We start from the raw sequence: 10,821 nt of genomic DNA on the forward strand, positions 1-10,821 counted from the left end.
CTATGGTTCACCTCCCCTTCCAATTTCCCTCAACTCCCTTCTCCTCTCCATCTCCCTATGTCCTCCATGTTATTTCTTATGCTCCACAAATAAGTGAAACCATATGATAATTGACTCTCTCTGCTTGACTTATTTCACTCAGCATAATCTCTTCCAGTCCCGTCCATGTTTTTATAAGAAAAATTGTTAAAAATAATTTTTAAACAATAAAAACTACTGGTCATTTTGAAATAAATATTAAAAGATTTTATTTTCACTGATAGGGAACATTTGAGGGCTGTAATTAACATAGGTAGACATGAGAGAATAAAATATTGATTACAAAGAATTATAATCTCATCTTCAACCTTCAAAGGTGGATGGATCCCAAAGAAGATCCTGAGTAGTAAAGTAGGTCAGTGGATGGAGCTGCGAACAGCGAAAGCTGAGAGTGAAACTGTCTTACGTGAGAAAGAAATGGTCAGGGAGATAAATGAATGTAGGTAAAAAGCCCAAGATGATGTTGGAAATGCTCCAAGTAGGGCGAAATAAGAGTACAGAAGAGAGGTAGCAAGTACTTTGAAGAGTAAGATGTTGAGCAAAAAGAGTTTTAAAGGGGATTTTAAAGTTTATATATATATATATATATATATATATATACTCTAACCCTCTCCTCCATCCTATGACATATTCAGAAAAATCTTCAGTCCCCTGTAATAATGTTATTTTAGAATTTTATTTTACTTGTTGTTAGGAGTATAAACGTTTTCCTCTTGTTTATTTATTAAGGTATAACTTATACACAATAAAATTCACTGATTTTAAGTGTTGTGGAGGAGATGGTGCTCAAGAAATTCCTGCTTCCTGCTGGGATGAGTGTGAAGGGCCAGACACACACCAGCTCTGGAGCTCCCCATGGATCGGCCCCAATTATGAGACTGAACCGCAGTTCCGCTTTTCTCCTTGCCCAATCCCACTTTCTTCACAGCCTTCCAGGAGTGGTCCAGCATGTCCTTGCAATAAACCTCCTGTACAGAAACCTCTACTCATTTCATTTCCAGGAAATTTGGCCTGAGGGAGTTGCATTAGCAAAGGTCCTAGGAAGCCAACTCTAAAGTGAGAACTGGAGGCCTGACTCACCAGCCAGCCAGATGACGAAGAAGATCCTTCTCTGGTGGTCAACAGGACACTGGCAGCCCCTGGTGTTCTCTAGGGAGGCAAGTGTGAAGACCCTCGCTGGTAGGAAGTGGGGACAGATGCCTGGGAACAGAATGTAAGTGTCCCAAGCATTTGGAAGGGACAGGGGAAAGTAGTATATTTAACAACTATGAAATTAGATGGTTGCTGCTGGGAGACATCTGATGCATCAGAGAAAGAAAGAGCAGTCTGAAGGTGAATAATCACCAGCTTAAGATGAAATGTGAAAGTTAGAGGGTTGTTTCTTTGGATGCCTATGAAGAGATCCCCACCACCTATAGCTAAAGTGCAGAAACATAATGAAGATTGGGCCCAGAACTTAATCATAAGGGTGGAAATCTCTAGTGAGGTTTAACTTCTCAACCCTGGCAAGTTTGCTACACCTAGATTTGGCACTGGTAGATAAAGAATGGAGGCCTGAGATATCAGATGAGAACATCTTTTTTTTTTTTTTTTTTTTAACTTGACAGACAAAGATCACATTAGGCAGGCAGGCAGAGAGAGAGAGGGAAGCAGGCTATCTGCCGAGCAGAGAGCCCGATGCGGGGCTCGATCCCAGGACACTGGCATCATGACCTGAGCCGAAGGCAGAGGTTTTAACCCACTGAGCCACCCAGGCGCCCCAGGGAACATCTTATTTTATGACTCTGGAAAGTTCTGAAACTTCACAGCTCCCTGAACCCTTTGATCAGCAGAAGCATCTCAGTTTCTTGTTTAAATATTAGTATTCCCTCTTGACCTTGCTTGTAGGCAATGCAGAGGCCTCTGCCTTGTAAGATAGTATATTCTGTCCTACAGAATGTACCCTTCCTTCCCTGCCTAGCCACTGGACCAATAGTTTGAGTCAAATGTCAGTATAACCCAGTGGAAGCAGTTGTTGGACTTCCTAAGGGAGGAAAAGAAATAGAGCTTTGGCTTCTAAGCAGTATGTACTAGAGAAAGAGGAAAAAACATTTTGGATGTGGGATCAAGAAGAGAGGCATAAAGGCGGATATAAAGAGTTCTCCCAAAATATGAGATTTAATATTTTGGCAGAGACCCTATGAAACACTGTTAATAAGCTACTAGGATGGTCTTGGAAGTTCGGAGAAAGTGACCCCCCCTAAGCTACCTGCCGGAGGAAGGTCTGTTTAGTTTGCTCAGGCTACTAATAAAAAACACCACAGACTGGTGGCTGAAACAAGAGAAATGTATTTCTCACGGTTCTGGAAGCTGGAAAGTCTAAGATAAGGTGTCTACAGATTCATCTCTTGTTGAGGTCCCTCTTCCTGGATAAGGCTGAAAAACCCACTAGCCAACTATGTTCAGTGGGAGTGTCCAAAAGATACTCCACTCATCAAAGCATAAAGATATATATTAGTGAGAGTTAGCCAGGATCATCGGGAAGCTCTATGGTGGTTGTCCCCCATGGCTAGGATCGTCACAGAAAATGCTGTTTCAGAACAGAGGTCCCTGAAAGTAATAAGGATCTTTAGATAATAGGGTCCAGCTGGTAGACCTTAACCAACAGAATTCAGGTGGGAGCAATTACCATACTGAATAGCAAGGTTTGAGGGGCAGCCTGTGATCCTGACCCACAGAGAACTATTGAAAAAATAGAATACAATGTTCTGAGGCACAAAATAGTGTAGAAGCCAACAGAAATGTTGCTGAATATGTACAATAAAAAATTTTGGAGATGGGCAATGAGAAGGCTGAGGGCAGTCTCCCCAATAAAACGTCACATTCTCAGATCCAGTTTCCAGACATGAGCCAACTCTATGACTGAAATCCACTGACTGATGAAGAAGCATCAAGTCCACATAAGGAAGGACTGTACAACATGACTACGGGTGTGGATGACAGTGATACCCCCAATGCTTTTCTTTTTTTTTTTTTTTTAAGATTTTATTTATTTATTTGACAGACAGAAATCACAAGTAGGCAGAAAGGCAGGCAGAGAGAAAGAGGAGGGGAAGCCTAGGACTCTGGGATCATGACCTGAGCTGAAGGCAGAGGCTTTAACCCACTGAGCCACCCAGGTGCCCCTCCCCCCCCAACGCTTTTCTAAAGAAACTCATGACCATCTACTTGGCAACTATGTGTTGGGAAAGAGGAGTAAAGATTTTAGTTCTAGGACAAAAGGTCTGGATTAATACTAATAATCCAGGTCCCAAAATATCACGATGGTGCCTCTGTTAGACAGGTGTATGTGGACTTGATAACAAATGAAGTCCTGCCAAAAAAAGGTCTGGCTTACAATGCGCTGACTACGTCCATAGACTCATCAAATATTTTTTCCCCTGTTCTCCTCCCACCATTGTCCCAAGGCTCTGGGCAAATAGAATGAAGATGATCTTTTTTAAAAGTGCAACCACAGGTCAGCTTGGAGAAGACACCTTGTAACATTCTCCATAAGCACATGGTACATTCCCTAAATTAGCAAATCCTATTTTGTTCCTAAATGGTAGGTTGCATGGATACTGGAATCAAAGGGCAGTAGTACAGTACAGTGACTCCTAGTGAGACAGCTGGGGATGCACAGCTTCTTGTTCTCTATAATTTAGTCTCTGTGGGCCTAGGCCAACTGGAGATCATTTTGCCTCTCCTGGGAGGAAGGAGGAACATCTGGCTATTTCCATAGATGTTCTGGTTGTCACAACTAGAGGACACTACTCTGACTAGTGGTTAGAGGCCGGGGATGCTGTTAAACCTCCTGTAATATACCAAAAGTTCCCTATAACAAAGAATTATCTGGCTCAAAATGTCTATGGTGGCAAGACTGAGGAACTCTGATCTGAACATCCAGTTTCCCAGAGAGGAAAATGCTTCCACCAGGGGAGAGAGTTAAGAGATCCATTTGAACCTAAGCTCCACTGAACCTAAGCTAAGACTACCACCCAATCACTTCAGGATCCCATGACTGAAGTAAAGCATACAAAGGAAAAAATATTGTCTTGGTGTAACTGACCCTGATCATCTGAAAAAAGCTACTGCTGTATCTCAGGACAAAGAGATCTTTGATCTAGGTGGTATCTCTTGGCACTCCCCTGACCAATCCTGAAGACAAATGAAAAAAATGCAGTAGCCTGGCCTAAGAAGGACACAGTGACCAGGGGCTTAGGTCTGGATCACCTCACCAGGTATGCCACGGGGAGCAGCAAAGATGCTGTCCACAGGCATGGGGAAACCTAAAGGAAGGAGACAATGAGTTTTTAAATCAGCTGGAGCAACAAGGAATTAAGTCTCTTCCACTAACCTTCAACTTTTGGTTCCTCGGAGATGAGACAAACCAGAATCCTGAGAAAACTGTTCCAAGACAGGATGAAATCACTAGAAGTGCATCTGAGCAGATAGCAGGGACCCTTTGATGTCCAAGGTATCTAATCTCCCAGCTCACAGGACTTGGGCTGCTGAAGTCTCAAAGTTGCCCTCATTACCAACCGCCCCGTCACACTAATGCAGGGGCGGGTGTTCAAGGCTGGGTTCCTCTGTCTCCTTAGCACACTGCTCTCAGTGTAAACTGTGGCACAGCTGAGGTCACTTTTTAAACTGAATTGTGATGGAACTTCTCCCTCTGCCTGATCCTGCTTTTCCTACATCTTAGAAGTGGTTCTCCAAAAGACACTCTTGCTTAAACCTCTGCATGAAAATTTCCATCTCAGAGTCCACTGGCATGTACCCAATCTAAGCAAAATTAATGACAGGATTCTGCAAATGAACGATGAGGAAACAGTGCTCTGAAAATGCTCATCCTAAGATGAGGAAACAGGGCTCTGAAAATGTACATGAAGGAGGTGCATCTAAAAATAATGTACTAGATGAAATGAAAGAATTTTAAAATCATTTTCATGGTCAATAAAAGAAAACAGAGGCTCAATATCAAATCTTACAATAAGCTGAACAAAGCAAGGTTGAGTGAAATAAGAAAAGAATGACAATAAACTAAATAATGATTAGAGAATCAGCACTACCGTTAACAGTATCAAAAGCAAAATTCAAATGCTTTATACTCAATTGGTGACAGCAATATAATCAAAAGCACTGGATGAAAATAAAGGTAAAAGAAGAAATAAAAGTTATCTGAGAGATTAAAGATACATGGACAAAATATGGACACTGAACTACAAAAAAAAAAAAAAAGAAACCAAAAATAAAAAAAAAAAAATACTTCTGAGAAACTGAGATTAGAGGTTAGCGAAAGAAGTTTCAAAGAGAAAAGAAAATGTGGCCCCAGAGATGAAAAGTATGTCACAGGAGGCACAAATAAATCAACCTGGAAAATTTTAGAGAATAAAGGAGAACATGGTTTAAGATGAAGTTTAATAATTACACCAGAGCTAGAACCTAGGAGGACATATGAGCTCAGTTATCTCATTTAAAGTTTGAGAGCAAAGGAGGCTACCAAAGACTATGAGGAGGGGACAAATATGAACAGATTTTCCTTTATAAAGGTTTGTCTGGCTGCATTATTATAGTGAGTCCAAGTTTTTTTCCACATTCTATTGAGGAAAATTTTATTTACTTATTTATTTATTTACTTTTTAAGATTTTATTTATTCATTTGACAGAGATCACAAGCAGGCAGAGAGGCAGGCAGAGAGAGAGGGGTGGGGGAAGCAGACTCCCTGCTGAGCAGAGAGTCCGACTCCGGCTTGATTCCAACCCCAGCCGAAGGCAGAGGCCTTAACCCACTGAGCCACCCAGGCGCCACTATTGAGGAAAATTTTAAACATGTACAAAAGTAGACAGAATAGAATAATGATACCTCACGTATCCTTCATCTGGCTTCAAAAGTTAGCAACACAAGGCCAATCTTGTCTCATTTCTATTCCCATGACTCAACCTCCCATATTATTTCTAGAAAAGTTTTGTTGAATGTTAGCAAGGATAAAGTAAAAGATACGTTTCTACAGGTTCTTCTTAAAACTATAAATTGGTAATATCTATTTAACTGTTTACTATATAATGGTAACCTTAAAATAATTGTTTAAATATTTCATCTGTTAGAATATATCTTAATGAAATACAAAATGTGACAGATTTATACATAAAGGTGTTCATACGGTATGAATATTCTAAGACACTTGGAAAATAACATAACTTAAAATTTCAACTTTAGGCATACTGTTAAGCAAATTGGAGGCCCCCCAAATGATAGACTATTAGAAGTTTCCCTTTATGCTGAGCAACACTGGGCATGGTGCGATTAGAGGCCCTGAGAACACCGCCTCAGATTCAAGCCTGCTCTCAAATGCTCTGAGGACACAGCAATGCTTGGGGGGGAGGCGTGCTTTCCATCTTCTGGCATCACAGAGGCCATGCACCAGACGCCTTGCTCTGAGAAACAGTCCACCTTGGAAACACGTAGGGGAAAAAGATGTTTCCTGATGGAGCACCGCCTTTCCAAGCAGGCTTCTACTTTAAAAGTTCAATCTTCAGCAGCGCGGAATTTGATGAACTTCCTCCCAAGGTTTAAAAGATATTCGAAAAATTAATTTGAAATTGAATTCTTATCCTGTTGAGTTATTTACATTGTCTTACAGTTTGTGGTTTAAAATTTTGCTTTTCACCAGAATTAATAGAGAAATTAAAAAACAATCAGATTTCTATGGAGATTCCAATGCTGTCCAATCTAGTAAGTGAGGTACAGAGCCCAAGAGTCTAGGTTTTAAGCCAGTTCTAGCTTCTTTCTATTCAAATGTGGTCCTTGGACAAGCAGCGTGGTTTCTCTGGGCACCTTTCAGAAAAGGAGAATCTCAAGCCCCACCCTTAATTTTCTGAATCGGAATCTGCATTTTCCTAAGATCCCCAGGTATTGCATATACACACTAAAATTGAGGAGTGTTCATCCGTGGAGTCTAATAAATACCCCAGTTTGTTAACTAGATGATGGAAGTGCAGAGAAGGATGGATAAGACATTGCTTTTGATTATGATTTGGTTGAATGCGCCTCAAACGTATTTGTTCTGTTCACTTTTCTGTTAGGATAACTTATACATAATTAAAGGTTGGGAACTGTTTACCAATAAAAAAGAAATCACAGCCCTAGAATGAACCCATGTCAAAACCACAGAAGCAATAAATATTATACAAAGTTCTTCTCCACAGGATATTTATGACCATGTATAATATGGAATGCATCAAGATATCCACAGAACCCCTTGAGTGAACTAAAGAGGAGAAGCTCAATTACAATACTAACAAAAACTACTACGATGTAACTCAAAGCAACATGTCTTAGCTTTGCTATATCTGGCAGTAGTAGCAGCAACAAAATGGAGTGGTCACAGGCTCTATTCCACGCAAATGTGGAAGATCAAGAAGCCAAGAGCAACAGACAAATTTCAGCAATAAACCCCTGTATGGTCTATTCATGTTTATACATTGTTAAAAGGACTATTTGTCATGCATCCCAAAATAATATCAATACAATACACCCCATTTTTTATTAAAAAAAAAAACAATAAAAACCAATAAGCAATAGAGACAGTGTGGTGGAACAACTTCTGAAATCATTTTAAGAAGAGCAAAATATTGTAATTGCATGAAGAAATCCTGGCATCTTTTAAAAGAATAATTAGCACACTCAGTCTAGATCTGATAGTAACATAATAACATTGGACAGATCACAGCTGGAATCCTACTTGAAAGATGAGGAGAGATGCTGGGAATCCAACTGCATAAAGGTTTTGGTTGTACCATCAAAGGATTTAAAGATGGACGTCAAGTGATCTGGAAGTAAATCTGAAATCTTTCCATATATCAGGCTATTTGGGGGTTTTCTGCTATTTTGTTTTGTTTTCAAGATTTTATTTACTTATTTGAGACAGAGAGAGAGCACGGGTGCACATGTGGGATGGGAAAGGAAGAGTAAGAGAGTCTCACACTCCCCACTGAGCAGGGAGCCCAACACCGGGCTCATCCCAGGACCCGGAGATCACCACCTGAGCTGAAACCGAGATTCAGAGGCTTTACCAACTGGGCCACCCAGGCGCCCCTCAGGCCATGTTTTTATATTCAAGTTTCTTAACTACTGATATCATGTAATTTACTTACACAGAGATAATTTAATGTTGATTTGGTTCTCTACCCCACACTAAGAAATACGTTATTTCCCTAAAGCAGAGGACATCAGTCAAGTGATCTGGAAGTAAATCTCTTTCTCTTATTGTTTTATGAGACCAAATGCACTTTAAGCTCCTCAAGAAGATGCTTTCTTCTGTCTATATGCGTTTAGAGCCACTGCTAAGAGAAACAGAGACCAGAAGAAGAGACAGAGGCACAGCTGTGATGGTCAAGGGATGGTGTTAGTGCCCTTGTATGTATCACCTATTTTCACACATCTATTAATCACAAGCAAGAAACAGGTTTTCAACAGCAACCAAGTTTGCTTGATAAGAAACAGTAATATCGACATCTCATAGTTGAATAAGAGTTATATTAACAAACAAGTTTCACCTTATTTTAAGATAAAATCTAACTTTTGAGAGATTATGCTGGTTTTCTCATAGGAAAATAAATTAGGGTAGTACATGTGATCATGGGTTTAATGCAGCTTCTAGTCAGAAACTATGCTGAATTACTACTACTACTAGTACTAGTACTACTACTACTACTACTGGGGAGTTTACATAGCCTGGTAGATTCTTCTCTGCAGTGATATCAAACACGATTTTTTAGTATACCAAATTGCCACAGCTTACAGAAGAGTTTGGATGTATTTAGCAAAACGAAGTCCCCCAAATATATGTCCAGTCAGATAATCCCTGCTTCACGTTGTAATTGCACCATATAAAGAGAAACACATACACATGTGGATATGCATACATACATGTATACATACATATGTTCTGGAGTATATATTTGCCCAAGAAAACACCCAGGAGAACAAAAGTCACCATCAAGCTACTGCAGTGGTTTTTCAATCTTGGATGAAAACTCCTATCATCCGCGGAACTTTAACAATTACTAAAGCCTGAGCCCCATCCATCCTGGAGAGCTGAATGCATTAGCCTGGAGTACAAGCTAGGCTTTGGGATTTTTATCAAAGCTTCCTAGGGATTCAAATATACAACTAAAACTTAACAGCTTGTGAGATAATATGATCACAAAGTGTTTTGATTTTCCTTCCTTTGAACAAATACACCAGCCACCTTTCTGTTTCTCAGAAATTATATCCCTCCTTCCAGAACAAGAACTACTGATCCCTTCATGAAAGCTTTTTCTTTTAGGATTGACTTGAGTACAGTTTGGGAGGGAGGGCGTGAAAAATGCCACAGAATGCAGATACATGAGCCACAAGTGACTTTGACTTGGTCATCTCTAGGTGCCTATACATACTAGCCACTCAATGAATGTTTAATGAATGAAGGAATGTTGCTATTAAAATTACTTTCACTACAATCTTGTCTCCCAAGAATCTCTATTTTTTGTTAAGATGCTCTCTATTCTTACTGGGTCTCTGTCTTGTAACTGGAGAAGAGATTTTTGACATGAACATCTTGCTGCAGATTTTCTCCCATGTCACTGGGAGAAGCTCCAAATGCAGCGGACTGGGCCTTGTTCCATGGCTTATGTTGAGAATGGGACAACTCGTCCAAAAAAGTCAATCTAAGTCCTTTAGTTATTTATTTATATTTATTTGACAGTGGAAGTTGCATTTGGCAAAAATGTCTCTTAAATATGGAGAGTGCCTGGTTTTCAGAATTTTTTACTTCATATGAGAGACTAAAGAAGGTGGCCTATGAAAATGTAGCTGCCAGGTGAATCAGGCAAATACAGCTACCAAACTGCTGAGAGCCTAACCAATGGATACCAGCACCACCCACTTGCTCTTAGGTCACCGAACCCTTCTGAAGTTCCACAGTACTCAGAAACAATGTTACCAGCACTCAAAATAAGACAGTAACAATGACTAACAAATGAACTACCTTAGTATTTTGGGGTTAATCCCTAAGATTCAAAGTCCTAGACATGATTTAATTACATAGATGACATTTTGAAAAAAGAGCCCATATACTTAACATTTTAAATACCTGCTAAGTCCAACAGTGTAAATCATGTTTTATTAGTGCATTAATTCTGATAGTCTGTCTTAACCATTGTGTGTACGGTGTAAGTCAGATCAGATCTCAAGTGACTCCAAACTTTCAAGGCTTTACCATCATAATCAGAATATAATCTATAATTCTTTGTGTCCTGCAAGAGGCTATGATCAGATACCTGACCACTTCTCCAAATGTATATTCTGCCACATTTCCCCTTGTTCAGATAGTATCAGGTCACCAACTATTCCTTAATCATGCCAAGCAAGATCTGTTCCTTAAGGTTTTTCTACTCACCATTCATAATCCATGGAACTTTGTTCCTTTGGATAATCAAATGGTTTACTTCATTTATATCTCTTCTCAAACGTAAACTCATTATAGAATCCTTCTCTACCCATGTGTGTAAATTAGTACCCACATCCATCAACCTGTACCCTTTACTGACCTTTATTTTTCTTTGCTTATTTATAACAACTTGACATCTTACATACACACTAACAATCCCTACTCCAACACATAAGCACACACACACACACACACACACACACACACACATACACACACAAATGTGAACTCTAATTTTTTTTCCACTGTGGATTTCTGTTACTTACAAAAT

The sequence above is a fragment of the Enhydra lutris genome, unplaced genomic scaffold (assembly GCF_002288905.1).
Source record: "Enhydra lutris kenyoni isolate GAN:26980312 unplaced genomic scaffold, ASM228890v2 scaffoldscaffold40, whole genome shotgun sequence".
NCBI lineage: Eukaryota > Metazoa > Chordata > Mammalia > Carnivora > Mustelidae > Enhydra > Enhydra lutris.